Source organism: Pleurodeles waltl, chromosome 4_2 (assembly GCF_031143425.1).
Source record: "Pleurodeles waltl isolate 20211129_DDA chromosome 4_2, aPleWal1.hap1.20221129, whole genome shotgun sequence".
NCBI classification, from domain to species: domain Eukaryota; kingdom Metazoa; phylum Chordata; class Amphibia; order Caudata; family Salamandridae; genus Pleurodeles; species Pleurodeles waltl.
The window spans coordinates 276,713,023-276,728,612 of record NC_090443.1 but is presented as its reverse complement, the minus strand read 5'-3'; positions in this window follow the sequence as shown (position 1 = coordinate 276,728,612).

Sequence of the window (15,590 nt, the reverse complement as noted above, 5' to 3'; positions counted from 1 at the left end):
GGTATCTGGGTGGGGGATGTGGCCCTGAATGCCCCTCTCGGCCAGGCGTGACATTGCAGAGTAGGTCCCATGTTGGGCAGGGTTCTAATGTGAAATTCCTCCAACCTGGTTAGTAGGCATCCACTACTGGGCAGGGGTGTGTGGGTCTCAGGTATGCTGCAGTTGGCGCCATGTGTCCCTACCCATGGCCTGGTGACTAGCATTGTAACTGGTAGTGCATTGCCTAGTGCGCAGGGCTGTACCCTGTGTGTTAGTGTGTTGTGAACGCCAACGGTGGTGTTGGTGCCGCCATTAACCAAATGTATCCTTTGTCTCTCCCCTCCGTTTTGTTTTGTCACCCTGTCCTCATGTGCATTAGCATCATCTGGCAGAGGAGCAGAGGCACCGGCGACAGAGGGAGCTGCATCCCACAGGACCCAGGAGGCTGAGTCCACCGACGGTGAGGGGACTAGTGGGACTGAGGGCGAGGGGAGCACCACAGTGGATGGATACCTCCTCTGATGGAAGCTCCCTGGTGGTGGCGGACACCTCTGTTCCCACCCCAGCTACAGGTAGAGCCGCCACCCCCGTACCAGCACAGCTATATAGCAGCCCCTCAGCGAGTTTCCTGTGCCCGCTCACCCAGGAGGGTGGGCATCTCCTTCGCCCCAGGCACCTCAGGCCCTGCCCCAGTTAGTCCAGCTGCCCTGAGTGAGGAGGCTATTGACCTCCTGAGATCCATCTCTGTTGGGCAGTCAACCATTGTAAATGCCATCCAGGGGCTGACAACCCAAATGCAACAGTCCAATGCATTTCTGGAGGGCATTCACACTGGCTTGGCGGCCCAACAGAGATCAATCCAGGCTCTGGCCTCCTCTCTGATGGCAGCCATTGTCCCTGTTTCCACCCTCCCCCTCCAACTTCTTCTACCCAATCCTATTCCCCTCAACCCCAACCTATCCCAAGCACACAGGCAGAAGAGCATGCACACAAGACAACACACAAGAGTAGACATGGCAAACACAAGCACCACACTTCATCCCACAGGCACTCACACAAACACCATCCAGATGCAGACATACCAACATCCACTGCCTCCACTGTAGACCCTCTCCATGTCGTCCACCTCCCTCCCAGTTGCATCTACACTCACACCTGCATGCACTACATCCTCACCCACTACCACCATCACATCACCAGCACATGGGCTGGAGCCTCCTCCCACCACCACCCCCAGTTCCACCAGAAGCACCGCCACCAGTACCACCACCAGCTGCAGCAGCATCAGTGAGCAGCTGTCTGAGGCTGCAGGGGATGGGTGGAGCCTCCCCCACCACCACCACCAGTTCCACCAGCAGCACTGCCACCAGCACCACCACCAGCAGCAGCAGCAGCAGTGGGCTGCCGTCTGAGGCTACAGGGGATGGGCTAGGCCCTCCCCCCACCACCACCAGCTCCGCCAGCAGCACAACCACCAGCGGCAGCAGCAGCACCATTGGGAAGCCGTCCGAGGCTGCAGGGGATGGGCTGAGCCTCCCCCCACCAACAGCAGCACCAGTGGGCAGCCGTCCGAGGCTACAGGAGATGGGCAGGAGCTTGCCCCACCACCACCACCAGCAACAGCACCACCACCACCAGCAGTGGGCAGCCGTCCGAAGCTGCAGGGGATGGGCAGGAGCTTCCCCCCACAACCACCAGCAGCAACAGCAGCAGCAGCACCGCTGCCACCCCTGAACAGCCATCACCTCTGGCAAACATTTTGTAGGCCTGCCTCCATGGGCTGTTGTGCGGCCTGTCCCTGCAAATCCTGTGGGTATGACACCCACCTGAGAGACTGTGACCTTGCACTCCTCAATATCTGCATCACAGTGCACAATGCCCCCTCTAGAACCAGTGGGGATAACACCCACTCACCCCATCCTCCCCAGGATGAAGATCACTGGGCACAATGCCCCCTCCAGAACGAGTGGAGATGCCATTCAGTCACCCCATCCTCCCCAGGATGAAGATCACTGGGCACAATGCCCCCTCCAGAACGAGTGGAGATGCCATCCAGTCACCCCATCCTCCCCAGGATGAAGATCACTGGGCACGATGCCCCCTCCAGAACCAGTGGGCAAGTCACCCACTTGACCCACTTGAGAGACTGTGGCTTTGCATTCCCCAGGACAGAGTAATGGGCATGTTGCCCCCTCCAGCAACAGTGGGCATTTCACCCACTTGGGAGACTGTGGCCTTGCACTCCCCAGGACAGATTAATGGGCATGTTGCCCCTTTCAGGACCAGTGGTGTTGTACCATCTGCCGGCTGAGATGCCCCCCCTGAGGTGCCTGACTATTTTTTAATTGATGCCCCTGCAGTATCATCTCTGTGTTTTTGCAGGAGTCAGGTGGGGCCTTGGACTTTGGAATGTGGCCCTGTGGCCCACGAACATTGAGGACCGGGCAGTGTCCCTTCATTTGTAAATATGTATATAAGTTTTGATTTGGATGCACGTATTGCTACTATTTTATCTTATTACACTCATTTTTATCTATTGGAGTTGTCGTTGCATTATTCCTGAGGGGTACGGGGTAAATATGTTATGTTGCTGCATCTGCTTGTGTGTATGGTGTTGGGGGTGGGGATGTTGTATGTTGTGTGTGTGTGTCACTCTCTTTTCCCCCCTCCCCTGTGTGCTAGGCGGCTGTACTCACCGTGTTCGTCTGAGCCGTCATTGGTGTTCGTACTGGAGCAGGACGTAAATCAACATTGGGAATATGTGCAGCTCGGGCTCCATGGTGGTGTGGTTCTTCCCTGAGACTCCACAGGTGAGTCCTTTGACTTCTGAGATCTGTTTCCGCCAGGCTTTTGATGTCGTTAGTACCGCCCCGGAAAAGGTGGCAGATTGCACTGTCATAAAACAGTGGCCGGAACATTGTCTTCCGCCTGGCTGTAGGGGGTTACCGCCGTAGTGCCTGTTGATTCTGCCCTGGCGGTCGGTGTGTTCAAGTGAATGTCTGTCTGAGCTCTTTCCGCCATGGTCATAATTTGGAGGGATTTACAGCCAGCCTGTTGGGGGTATTACCTCCACTTTATCACCAACAGCCAGGGTTGTAATGAGGGCCGATGTTTACATAGTTTATATTTAAACTACAACAATATGGAGACAAACATATTGTGGACCAGAATATTGTTAAAAACTGATAAGTATATTGATTTTACCATATAATGCATAATATTAATTAACATTTGGATACACTGTAAAATAATAATTCAATTAAAAGTAAATAAACTTAATATATGAAAAATTAACACAATTAAAGGTACATATACATGGGTTTAAAATTATTAAAAAGCAAAATACATTTTATAAAATGTAAAAGAAAAACTGTATTAAAATTGTTAATCATTAAAATAATAAAAATCTTTATCTATATGAATATATATATATATATATATATATATATAGCCATAAATATATGTACATATATAGTGTAACTGAAAAAACTAAAGTTTAAAGTGGCATTATAGTTAGGAATTGTAATAATATCTTACATTATACAAAAAAAACTTTACTGAAAAAAACAGGTTAAAGGGACTTTATAGTTAGTTGAAAATGTCAGTTAAAACATACCGTTTTAACAAAACAAAACCACTGAAATTCCCCAGTTATAGGGCCTGATTTAGAACTCAGCAGACGGGTTACTCCGTCACAACCATGACTGAAATCCTGTCTGCCGAAATCTAAATGCCATTATATTCTATGGGATTTAGATTTCGGCAGACGGGATATCTGTCAACGTTATGACAGAGTAACCCGTCCACCAAGTTCTAAATCAGCCCCATAGTTATCTTAAGCAACTGTAACTCGCACCCAAAGTAACTATAATTTGTGTCCCCATGCACAGTGTTATCATCGACTATGTCATTTCACATGTTGATTAGTGATGAAATATGTGAGGTAATTATCACTATATGGGAGGGTGTGAATTTACATATATTTTGTTAATGCAAATGTAGATGTTGATCACTGTACCTGGCGTAGGTCAGATTGGAAAAAAAATATTGTTTTAGGGAATGCCCCTATAGGGAGCAGGGTATCTCTACCTTGCCCTTATATGTGTCTTTTTTTACTTATTTTCAGGACAGAGCATAGTGGTCCATGGGGGGGAAGTGGGGCGCTACCCCCCTCTGGATTTAGGTGCAGCATGGTGTGCATGCTCACAGTCCAGCTTAACGCTACAGCCACCATAGTGTTACGCTGCATGCACTAGTATGGCCACGGCCCTCGCCAAAAACAGTCAAGGATGCCGCAGAATGCCCCTCACCCCGAAATTTCTGCAGACACCCATGGGACAGAGGACTGAGTCCCAAGAGCCCTAAAATGGCTTCCATCGCATCTTTTTTGATGTGGTAGCAGCCAATCAGATCTTATTTGTAGAGCTGTCTGATCTGTGGATCCTTCGTGCCATTATGTGTACATACATTTTTAAACTTAATTTCCTAAAACAACTGAATGTATTGAAATGAAATCACAAAACACATGCTTTCTGGACCAAGATCTAGTAATTCAGTTTAGCAGTTTTTGCTGTAGCTGTGTTAATTTTCCTAAGAAAAACTGCATTATGAAACCTCATTGTGGGACCTCCTGTTTTTCTTGTCTTCTGCTTGCTGGATCACCACAACACCTTCCTGGAAGGATCTAAGATGGATGAGCTTGCTTTTTATTTTGGAAAGTTTTGTCAGGATTCATCAAACTGTGCTAAACTTGTGAGCAAACCAAAAATGCTTTTCAGGTGGCATCAGAACATGGGATATAGGTGTGTGGTGTATTTGTGTGTTGTGTTTTTCTGTGTATGTACAGATTATACATATATATATATATATATATATATATATATATATATAAATATATATATACATTTTTTCATTTTTTTTTCACTGAAAAAAAACAAAGGTTACTCACACAAAACCATTGAAATTGAGCAGTTATCGTTATGGTTATCTCAAGTAACTACAACACGTACCCTAAGGTCACTATAACTTGGATTTTAGGCCGGTCAGATTTATTATCACCATTCTTAAATTAATAAACAAATAACTATAGACTAAAAAAAGAAGATATATTTATAAGTAGGTCTAAGTATTGCATTTATAAGTGACTATAAGTATTTATTAAGTGTGAACCTAATGAATTCAGATTTTAAAACATGGAAATTATTCATTATAAATAAATAATAGACAAAATATTTAAAAATATTTTAAGCTAAAACAATTGCCTCGCTAATGCCTAAAAATACTAACAGAAAAAAGAATTTAAATTAATACTAATAATGAAAATTACAAATTGTTAATATTAAATTAATTACTACAGAAAAGAACTAAATGAAAGCAATTAAAAATAGAAAAATAATTAACGCAGTTTAATGATTAAATAAACTGATTACCAAATAAAATCAATAAATAATTTCAATAACAACTCATCACTTAATGCATTTAGCTAATTTATCATTAAAGAATTAAATTGCTTGAAACAGTTATTGAACAAAAAATAAATTGCATTCAAACAAATTCCCCATGTGAACTCCCCTACAAACTCAAAAACCTGTTACTAAATCAACAGTTTTTAATAAAACTAAAAAATTAACCTGAATATAAAAACGTACCAACTATACTAAAACAAATTAACAACTAACGTTATTTAAACATAATAACTTAGAGGCCGTGGTCTGGCCACGAATGGAGATGGCCGCCTAAGAGCTGAGCTCTGCTAGGCGGCGGGCAGTGGACCAGGGGCGGCGGTGCCGGGGGGGGGCGCCGAGAGCCCCCCAAACCATCAACAATATCGAGCACCGAGGATCGGTGCTGAGTAGCGAGTGGACGGCGCGCCGACCGCGGAGGGGGCACGCTTTCCCCCTCCGTGTACACTAAGAGCGAGGAAGATGGCGCTGAGGCCTGCGGCAGAGAGCTGAGCCGTGGCCTCAGGTAGCTGGCGGATCCTAGACAAGGGAGGTGGGAGTCTGAAGGTTCTCACCGCTCGCCTCGCTCCTCTCCTTCCTTTCCTCTCCTGGATACCGGGGGCCCCCGCGTGCGCGCCGGAGACCTGGGTGGCCCACGGAGAGAGTGGCAGCAACCTCGCATGACCCTCCCTCCCCCCACTGCAGAACCCGGGACCCGCGGAGTCCCTTCTTCAAAAACATCTGTAACCTCAGTACTGCTGCTGCCTTTGGGGGAGCGGGGGCATCGTTGGTGGCAACCCGCTTGTTCCCCCCCCCACTAACTGTGCAGAGACAGAGGCCCCAACGGGGGCGGGCGGATTGGGAGTAAGGAGGGAAGGAGGAAAAAAAGGAGAGAGAAAAGCAAAGGAACAATTAAAAAAGAATACAAGGATAAAAAACATATTTTGCCCCGCAGCAAACAGGGAGGCGAACAAGGGAAAAGAAAAAAAGATATATATATTTTTTTCCTCATCCCTATTCACGTCAAACACCCGTCGGACCCCCGACTGACAGGGGCAGGTAGCGCAAACCCCCTCGGATGGGCGAATGGGGTAGAGTAGAGTACACTGCACGGGCCCTGCAACGGCGCGGAGTACCACGGTAGCCCTCCTATTGGAACACTTGTTCTTTCGCCTATACCTCCAACTACCATTGGGACCAGTGACGAGAGGGCCAGCCACTGCTTTAGGTACCCAGGAGTGCGGACGCAGGAGGCGTGCCTCATATCTTTCTTTATGGACTGTGGGGGCGGTGGGGTCTTACGTGCCCTCTCTCTTGGCGTTTAGTGGATTCTTCTCCCAGCGACCACAACGCTGGTGCCTGGACGGCGCAAGGGGAACAGAGGCAGCGCCGGGGATTTACCCCTCCCCTCTTTCCTTCTCCCGGCTGAGAACAGAGAACCACGGGGCTTCCGCCCCCCCGGTGACCCCGAACGCTCCGGGGCCCCTTGGTGAGTGGGGAGATCGCCGGTGCTTACGCGGAGAACATCTATAACCCCCACAATTCCAACTAACACTCACCCGGACCTACCACCGTATCGCCCCCTTTCTGCCTCGGACAAGTGGGGGAGTACCAGGGTCTGTACCTGTGCCTGGATTTGCCCGCTGCCCGTACGCCCAGAGGCCTGACTCTTGAGATTTTGCTACAAGCACCAGTTGTGTCACAGTCCGACACTTTTTGGCTTTCTACCTGAACGGGGGAACCCGCAATGCCCAGGGGCAAGACGACGGGCAAAGCAACGGTTAAACCAGCCCACCAACTACTATTCTCTGAAGCCCTTCACCAGCAGAAACAACCCTCAGTAGAGGACTCTTCACCCCTCCCCTGTGCCAACATGGCGGATGATACACAAAGTGCGACAATGGACCGTGTATTGCAGGAGATATCGGCAGTGAGCCGTAAGCTGGAGGGCATGGACAACGCCATGGTGGCGCTGACAGCAGAGACGAGATCTATGCATCAGGACATAGCCGGCTTCCAATCGCAGATGTCCAGACTCGACCAACGAGTGACAATGGTGGAAGCTCAAGTAGCCTCCTGGACCGACAGAGACCTAAAACTCTCACACCTACGTAGCAAGCTGACGGACTTGGAGGACAGGAGCCACAGGAATAATGTTCGCCTCCTGGGATTTCCGGAAGGCGTTGAAGGCACAGACATATTCTCCTACTTGCGGGACATACTACCCAAGCTGACAGACATAACATTTGATCCCCCTTTGGAGTTCCTGAGGGCACACAGGCTGGGCCCCAAGAGACAGGATGGAAATGGCCGCCCTCGTCCAATTATAGTCTGCATGCTGCGACACCTCCAGGCCCGCCAGCTACTACAGACGGCTCGAACACAAGGGTCGCTCCGATTGGGTAATCTGGAGATCCGGATATCAGCTGACTTTTCCAAGGAGACTGCTGATCGGAGGAAAGCCTTCCTGTCCTTCCGCACCCAACTCCGTCGCCTAGATGTGAAATTTGATCTATTTGAGCCAGCCAGGATGTGGATCACCAAAAATGGGGAATCACTGAACTTCTACGACCCGGAGGACCTGAGAACATTCTGCAAGATCAAACCCAGTCCATGGAAACGACTGCCCAGCTCCCCAGACCACACGGGCCCACTCCTGGGTACCGGGCACCCGATACCTGCATCTGAACCTAAAATGCATTCTACCACAGACCCTCAAAACAGGGGAAGAGATTTTGAGAGACTCGCGAAAAGCTACGACGACAAGGGCCAAGTACTTCAAGCGGTGGTGATGCACACACAGCTATAAGAAAGAGACAAATTCCGCTCCCCCCTGAAACCCACGATGGACCCCTCCTGAAGACAAAAAAACTGTAGGCCCCTCAGGACCCTCCCTACAATCGACCAAGAGCTGACACGATCGCACCAAAGGGCCCTTGCTGCGGAGAAGACAAAAAGGAGAGATGAGTTCCTGTTTTTGTGAACTCATAGACATTTTACCATAGGGGGCTAATGCCTCTGCTTGTTCTAGAGAGTGTTTGAATATTCTTGCTTATTATCACGTGCTTTAATATATCCTCCTTTGTTCTGCCTCTTCTTAGAGACCTAGTAATGTGTCCTCTCTCAATAGCATAACTCCAGTTTGTCTTTTAAATAGACCTTGAGCATCTCCTCAGAACTGTTACACTGTTTCTATCCATAAATAATTTGTTTTAATTTAGATTACCTTCAATGATGGTTGCTAAATGTTTATTACGATCGACAACGTATCATTGCATTTGAGTGATTTACAATAGTAGTGTGGTACCCCCTTCTTCCCAACAGCAACCCACCCGCACCTCCAGCTCCACGTCTCCTTCCACCCCCCCAGTTTCGACAAAACTCGATAAAACCGATAAAATTGGTTTACGCTGTCCCAGCGGCTCCCTACCCCCGGATGCTAATAAGGTATAGACACTACCTCCCAAAATTGCCACGGATCCATGCAGCGTTGGCCCCCGCACTCCACATAACACATTGCGTGAGCCATACGCATCCTACACGTGACCCTTCCCCCCCCACTATGTTCCCTGACTCCCACCTCCCCCAACCCCCCTCCTCCCCTTCATGCCACTCGGATCTGCGGGTAGATGGGAGAACCAAATTATGGGGGCCGAGGCGCCGTGTGTGCGCCGCCTCCCTCGGTCCGGGGCCCGCTGGCCGGGCAACAGTGCTCGATAGGCCTGGGTTTTAGACCTGCAGGTTACAGTCCTAGACCGTCGGGACTTCTGTCCCGTTTTTCTCTTTCTTTTCTTAATCTTTCTTAATTCTCCTTTTCTCCTTCAGCTCCGTTTCCCTGTCTTATCCTTCAGAAGTTAACCCCTCTCCTCCTTCCTCCTCCACCTCCTACTTGTCTCCCGCCCTTTCCTGCCCCCCATTACTCATCCTCCCCAGCTCCAGAGTTTCTGTTAAGTCCCTACACCTCTTCCACCTAATCCCCCCCGGCATCTCCTCTCTGCCCTGTCCCAAGTGACCCTACATCCGGGTAGATCTCAATAGGGCTCAAGGATGTCCGACACAAGCAGAGTGCCAATAACACCCCTGCGAATCATATCTTGGAACGTAAATGGCCTTACCCACTTCATAAAGCGGAGAAAGATTCTATCCTATCTCAATTCCAAATAGACTGACATTGCCCTTTTACAAGAGACACATCTAGATGGTCCGGAATCCGATAAACTGTGACGCGATTGGGTGGGCACCGCCCTGTTTAGTTGTACCCCCCCTTCCCCCAGCACAGAGACCACCCCAAGAAAATGCGGCGTGGCGTTATTATTGCTCAAAACCCTCCGGCATACTGTTCTTAAGTCATGGACTGATACCGAGGGCCGTAACATGTTTGCCAAATTAAAGATGGGTGACTCCTCACTGTGAGTGGGCTTGGTCTATGCACCAACGGGCCCAAAACACCTCTTTTTCTTACAAATTAACCGACTCTTGACTGAGATAGGGTCATCTCGCCATGTAATAGGAGGGGACTGGAACATAGTCAGAGACGCAATACTTTACAGAACGGGCCCCTTGAACGTTAGTAACAATGCAATATTATCGGCCGCCGCCAACGTTTGGTCTGGCTCTAATTTTCGGGTCCACCAGTTTCTCTTGGTCTCATATAATATAATGATCCCTCAGTTCCTTTAGCGGAGACGTCCGTGGCACTGAGGACTTCCACCACCGCGGTATAGGTAACCCTATTTACAGTGGATGGTTGTTCAACCTTGAACCTTAAAAGGAAAGACCCCGTCTTGGTGTGCCTTCTCTGAACTCTCGCTGTTTTTCTAATGGCGAATCCCCAGGTAACACAAATAGCTCTTAACATGAGACAACCGCTCACAGCACATTTGCTTGCACATGGTCTTACGATCCAGGGTGGTCCAGTCACGTTGGTGGTGGCCGCCCACGCAGCCTATAGTTAGAACTTTTTTACTCCTGGGTCACATTTCCAGCAGTTGATGGGAACACGAATACATTTCACACATATACAGTTGTGAACGTTCCTGGACAGTACAGGGCGTACGCATACCTAGAGATACCTCTAGCTTATCAAGAACATAATAATTGGCTTGATGGCGCCCTACCCCATACAATATTACCAGTATGTTAGGTCCACTAAGTAATGATAGTCCAACCTGGCCTTTATTGGCCACATATACACCACATCCTGCAGTTGCAAATATGGCGGTGGCTGAAGTTCGTCTTTTATATGCAGACTTAATGGCTACATATAGATGCTTAGTACAATTTGTGATGCAGACACTAAATACAAACCCAGCGCGTGCTGCTCCAGCACAACCACATGCAGTAACACCAGGTATAAACCCGGTGACTGTACATTCTATCATGGGTAAAGTTCCAGAAAAACGGGAGAAGACTTCATTTTGGCTGGCACAGAAACTAAATAAGCTGAAGGCAGTATTTCCCCATACGGGACCTCAGGACAAACATAGAATACTAACTATGTGTTTACCCTTTGGATTGGTTCCCACAGTGGAACATTATAATACATGGGGCAAAGTGTTTGCCATGCTCTATACAACGGCACACGGTACACCGACATTGGCCAACCTACCGGAAGTGCTTAAACAAATTCAGGATGAATACGGGGCTGCCCCGGTCTTAGATTTAGGAATGCAACTGATGGGTAACTTTGCCACAGTTTCTTCAATAATCCTAAGTAATCTTAAAGGGGAAGCAGTTGCACTTGCAGTGCGTATGCGTCTTTGTGATGTCCCGCAACAAGATCAGGAGTGGGAACTGCCAAAAATAATAGCAGAAACATATTCCAGTATCGGTCGAGATAGCCTAGGGGCTAGACCACAAAAACCTCAATTTCAGGGAAATATTAGTAAAGAAAATGCTAAACAGCAACCTGAGGGTAATAAGAAGCTCTGGGAGAAAAAACAACAGACACCTAAAAAAGAAAGGGGAGAATCACCACGTACGGAGACCCTGCAGAATAGGTATAATCTCAGAAATAGGGATAATATATAAACGCCTGATAGATATCAATATACTGATGCACGCCAATCTCGTTCCTTTCAGGACTCATTGGAAAAGAGAAATGAGAGAGGTGGGCGGTCAGAGCGGAGAATAGAGTATGTGAAACCGAGACAGAAATCACAACGCTCTTCGGAGGTTTCTGTCAAGAAGGAAGAGAAACCGATACAACCAAAACAACAGTTTAAAAAGAAAAAGGTGGCGGCAGTCTCAGTTAGACATGCCACTCAGGAAGAGAGTTCTCTTGAAGAACAAGACATGGGCACTAGCACTACAAGACAGCGCGGCAGAGGTTACAATAGTTCGCCGGAATATTCTAGAGCATCTGGAGGTGAAAGCAACTGATGACTTCATACAAGTTGAAACAGCAGACATGCGTGTCTCTCAACCCGATAGGGTGTATACAGTGACTTTACAATTGGAAGGAGACATTGAACGCACTATACACGCAATCTTTTGGGATCGTGTAGTTAAGATATATGACATTTTGCTGGCTGAACAACAAGATTGGCCGCCTGATTTTGTCTGCACCTGCCCAGTTGGGGAGGAGGTTATTAAACCTTTGTTCTCGCCCCTTGTTCCAAGGGAACTCACAGAGTCCTATTGCATCAAATGGGCTCTAGCACAAGCACCTGCCTTATATAGAAATCACGTAGGGTGGGATAGGGATTCTTCATATCATGCAATTCCGATTAAAGGCGAACCTCAGCCACAACCGCAGTATCCCATAAAACATGAAGCAAGGGCACCGGTGAGGGAAATACTTACACAACTGGAATACCAGGGGATAATTGAACCCTGTGTCTCACCGATGAATAATCCCTTATTCCCTGTAGCTAAACCGGACCATTCATATAGAATAGTCTTAGACTACAGACATTTGAACGGACATACATATGCTATAAAAAATTCACATAGCGCCGCACTGATGAACAACATTGTGCAGAAAAAATATAAAACGACTTTAGACATCTTGAATGGATTCTTCTTCCAGAATATAGCACCCGAAAGCAGGGATTTGACAAGCTTTAGCGCGTTAGGCTCCCAGAAAAAAATTCTGTTGTTTGCCTCAGGGGCATAAGAGCAGCCCAGGACTGTTTGCGAGTCGTGGGACTGCAATTTTATACAAGTTAGACCCTGAAGCATTGTCATATGTAGATGATATATATTTCACAGATGACGAGTTGCTACAACATTTAAGACGAGTAGCCCGCATTTCTGCAGGGTTTGCCAAAATTGGCTACAAATTTAACTTCAGAAAATCTAAAATTGCCTTCCTCAGCGTCATATTCCTGGGATACGAGCTGTCGAAGGAAGGTAAGAGCCTAGCGCCCCAGTTCTTAGAAAAGTGTGCACAATTGCAACCACCTAATACGATTAAGAAACTCCAATCATTGTTGGGTTTTCTAAATTTTGGCAGAACATACATTCCTGATTATGCTACACGCATTAAACCTTTATATGAATTAATCCGTCCTGATTTTTCAAGCAAATTCTGGACAATTGAACATACACATACTCTTCGGCAGTTACAAGCAGATCTACTAGCCGCAAAACATTTACATACATGGGACATTAAGACGCATTTGGTCATCAGGGTGATAGCTGGGGCCATTGGGTTTACGTATGTCACATTTAATGAAGGTGAGACAGTCCCGATTGGATACAAGTCCCACTTGTATTCGGCTGCTGAACAACGATTTGCACCCACAGAGAAAATTCTCACTGCTGTGCAGATGGCTGTTATTAAAGAAAGACCTCTTGCCCAGGGTACACGCATTACTGTCGTTTCCCCTATTCCGGCCCTCAAGGCTGTTACAAAAGCAAAAGCACTGCCTCCGCGATGGATACAATGGGCTACCTCTTTAACAGCCACTGATGTAGATTACATTTTTGACCCAAAGTTACAAACTCAGGAATTTCTGCAATATGAAGTTGAATATCTAGTTCCCGCTGACACGTTGCCTATTGATCAATATCAAGTAGTCATGTACACCGATGGCTCTGCGCAACCGGCGGTTGGAAAAAAACACCAATATTCAGCTGCATGTGCAGTAGTGAGCGACCATATGGAAGGGGAGAAATTCTGCCCCCAACATACTTATACACAGACCTTAGGGGATTGTACGGCACAATTGGCTGAGCTGAAGGCTCTGCTGATGACATTAGAACATACAGATCCAACGCAGTTTACACTGTTTGTGATTCATATTATTGCGTCCAGTCTTTTAATGAATACCTACATTACTGGCGCTTGAATGGGTTCAGAGATTCGAAAGGCAACACCATAAAACACAGACTACTGTGGGGGAAGGTAGCAGACCTGAAGGAGACGCTACCCAAAGTCCATGTTGTACATACACTTGGACACCAGCACGTTGGAATACATGTTGCTGGGAATACTTTGGCTGATGAAGCCGCAAAGTCGGCAGTGGCAGTTGCCACTGTAGCTTCAGTGGCTCGTTCGAGTACCAAACCAGACACAGAGATTCTGGCTGCCATAAAAGCTACGGTTGATGGCATGCCTTGTCCAAAAGGTTTTCCTAATGAATACGAGTACTTCATGGGAAGTATGCTGAAAGCTGAGGTTAAAATTCCTAGCATAGGCGTACGCGACATCCCAAATAAAGTTGTGAGACCACCATTGATTAAAGCAGCGCATGAGGGAGTATCATCTGCACATGCCGGTGTGGCCGCCACAATTTCGCTATTACAGGCCCGCTACTGGTGGCCTGGTCTCTATAAAGAGACATAGCAGTATGTCCTTTGTTGTGACATCTGTCAACAAATTAAAGTTTCAACAGCTAAGCGCCCGCCGCAGACACCCCTCTTAATATCCAACAGACCATTACAATGTGTGTACTTGGATCATTGCGGTCCACTAACACCGGATAGTGCATACAAATATATACTAGTCCCTGTTGATTCTTGCTCCAGATTTGTGTGGGTGTGGCCACAGCGCTCGGCTGATGCTCGGACTGTTATTAAAGATTTGCGAGTCTTTGTCGGTACATATGCAGTTGCGGCATTCCATTTGGACCAGGGCCCTGCTTTTGCCTCAAGGGCATTCAGGGACACCATGGCTTCGTTGGGGGTCCAGCTCCAGTACTCGTCTCCATTTCATCCCAAGGGAAATTCTGTTGTGGAGCGATTAAACCGCAATTTAAAGCAATCCTTAACAGCCAGAGTCTTAGGTATGGGTCGTAGTTGGCTAGCCCACCTGTATGGAGTTCAGAGAGCACTAAATAACCTGCCTAGAAGGTCCCTGGGGGGTCGTACTTCATATGAGTGCCTGTTCAGAACACAAATGTTTGTTCCGGATCTTGATGGTCCTGGTGTGGAGGCGGCAGAAACGCCTTTTGACATAAATGATCGTGTCACTGTTTTGCAGGAATTACAGCAGTTCCGTGAAGATAACTCTTCTAAAAGTGCTGCCTCCACAGGAATTAAGGATGTGCCAGTAACACCTACCGGCTGGATTCCCAGGGTTGGGGATCTTGTGCGTGAAAAGGTCACGGTGAAAAAAGAATTTGGCACTTCTTATCGAGCACCAGTCCCTGTGTTGGGGATACACGGAAGGAGAACTGTTATTCTACCCCCGTTGACAGGTGCCAAAGAAAATCGCTTTGTTTCTATTGACAATGTCAAGTTACAACATGTGGCCGATTCTACACAGCAGACCAATAGGAACATCCAGTAGTTCCTGAATCCCTGTCACTACTGGGGAAGATGTTCTGCTTCAAGTCATTTATACCAACACTGTTGCCTCTCCGAGCTTGGGGAGGGTGGATGATGATCTCGCATTAGTTCCACTAACAACCAATAACTTGGAAACCTTTGATCAAGTCACCATGACTACTGACGTAACAGATGGTGCTATCTGCAGTTTACCACCACAAGAAACACTAACTCCTCCATTGAATACGGCGATACCTTTTGCACGAACTGCCTCTGGTTACTTTCCCAACAACAACGATGGTCTATCGGACTCATTTGCCTCTTCGACTACTGACCTGTCGGGTCCGCGTAAGCTGATGTGTTGGCTTAAAGATACGTATTTTGTTTTTCCATGGAATTATCTGTGGCTCTTATTGACTATGCTAGCATTTTTTCTTTGGATAGGGTTTGTAATTG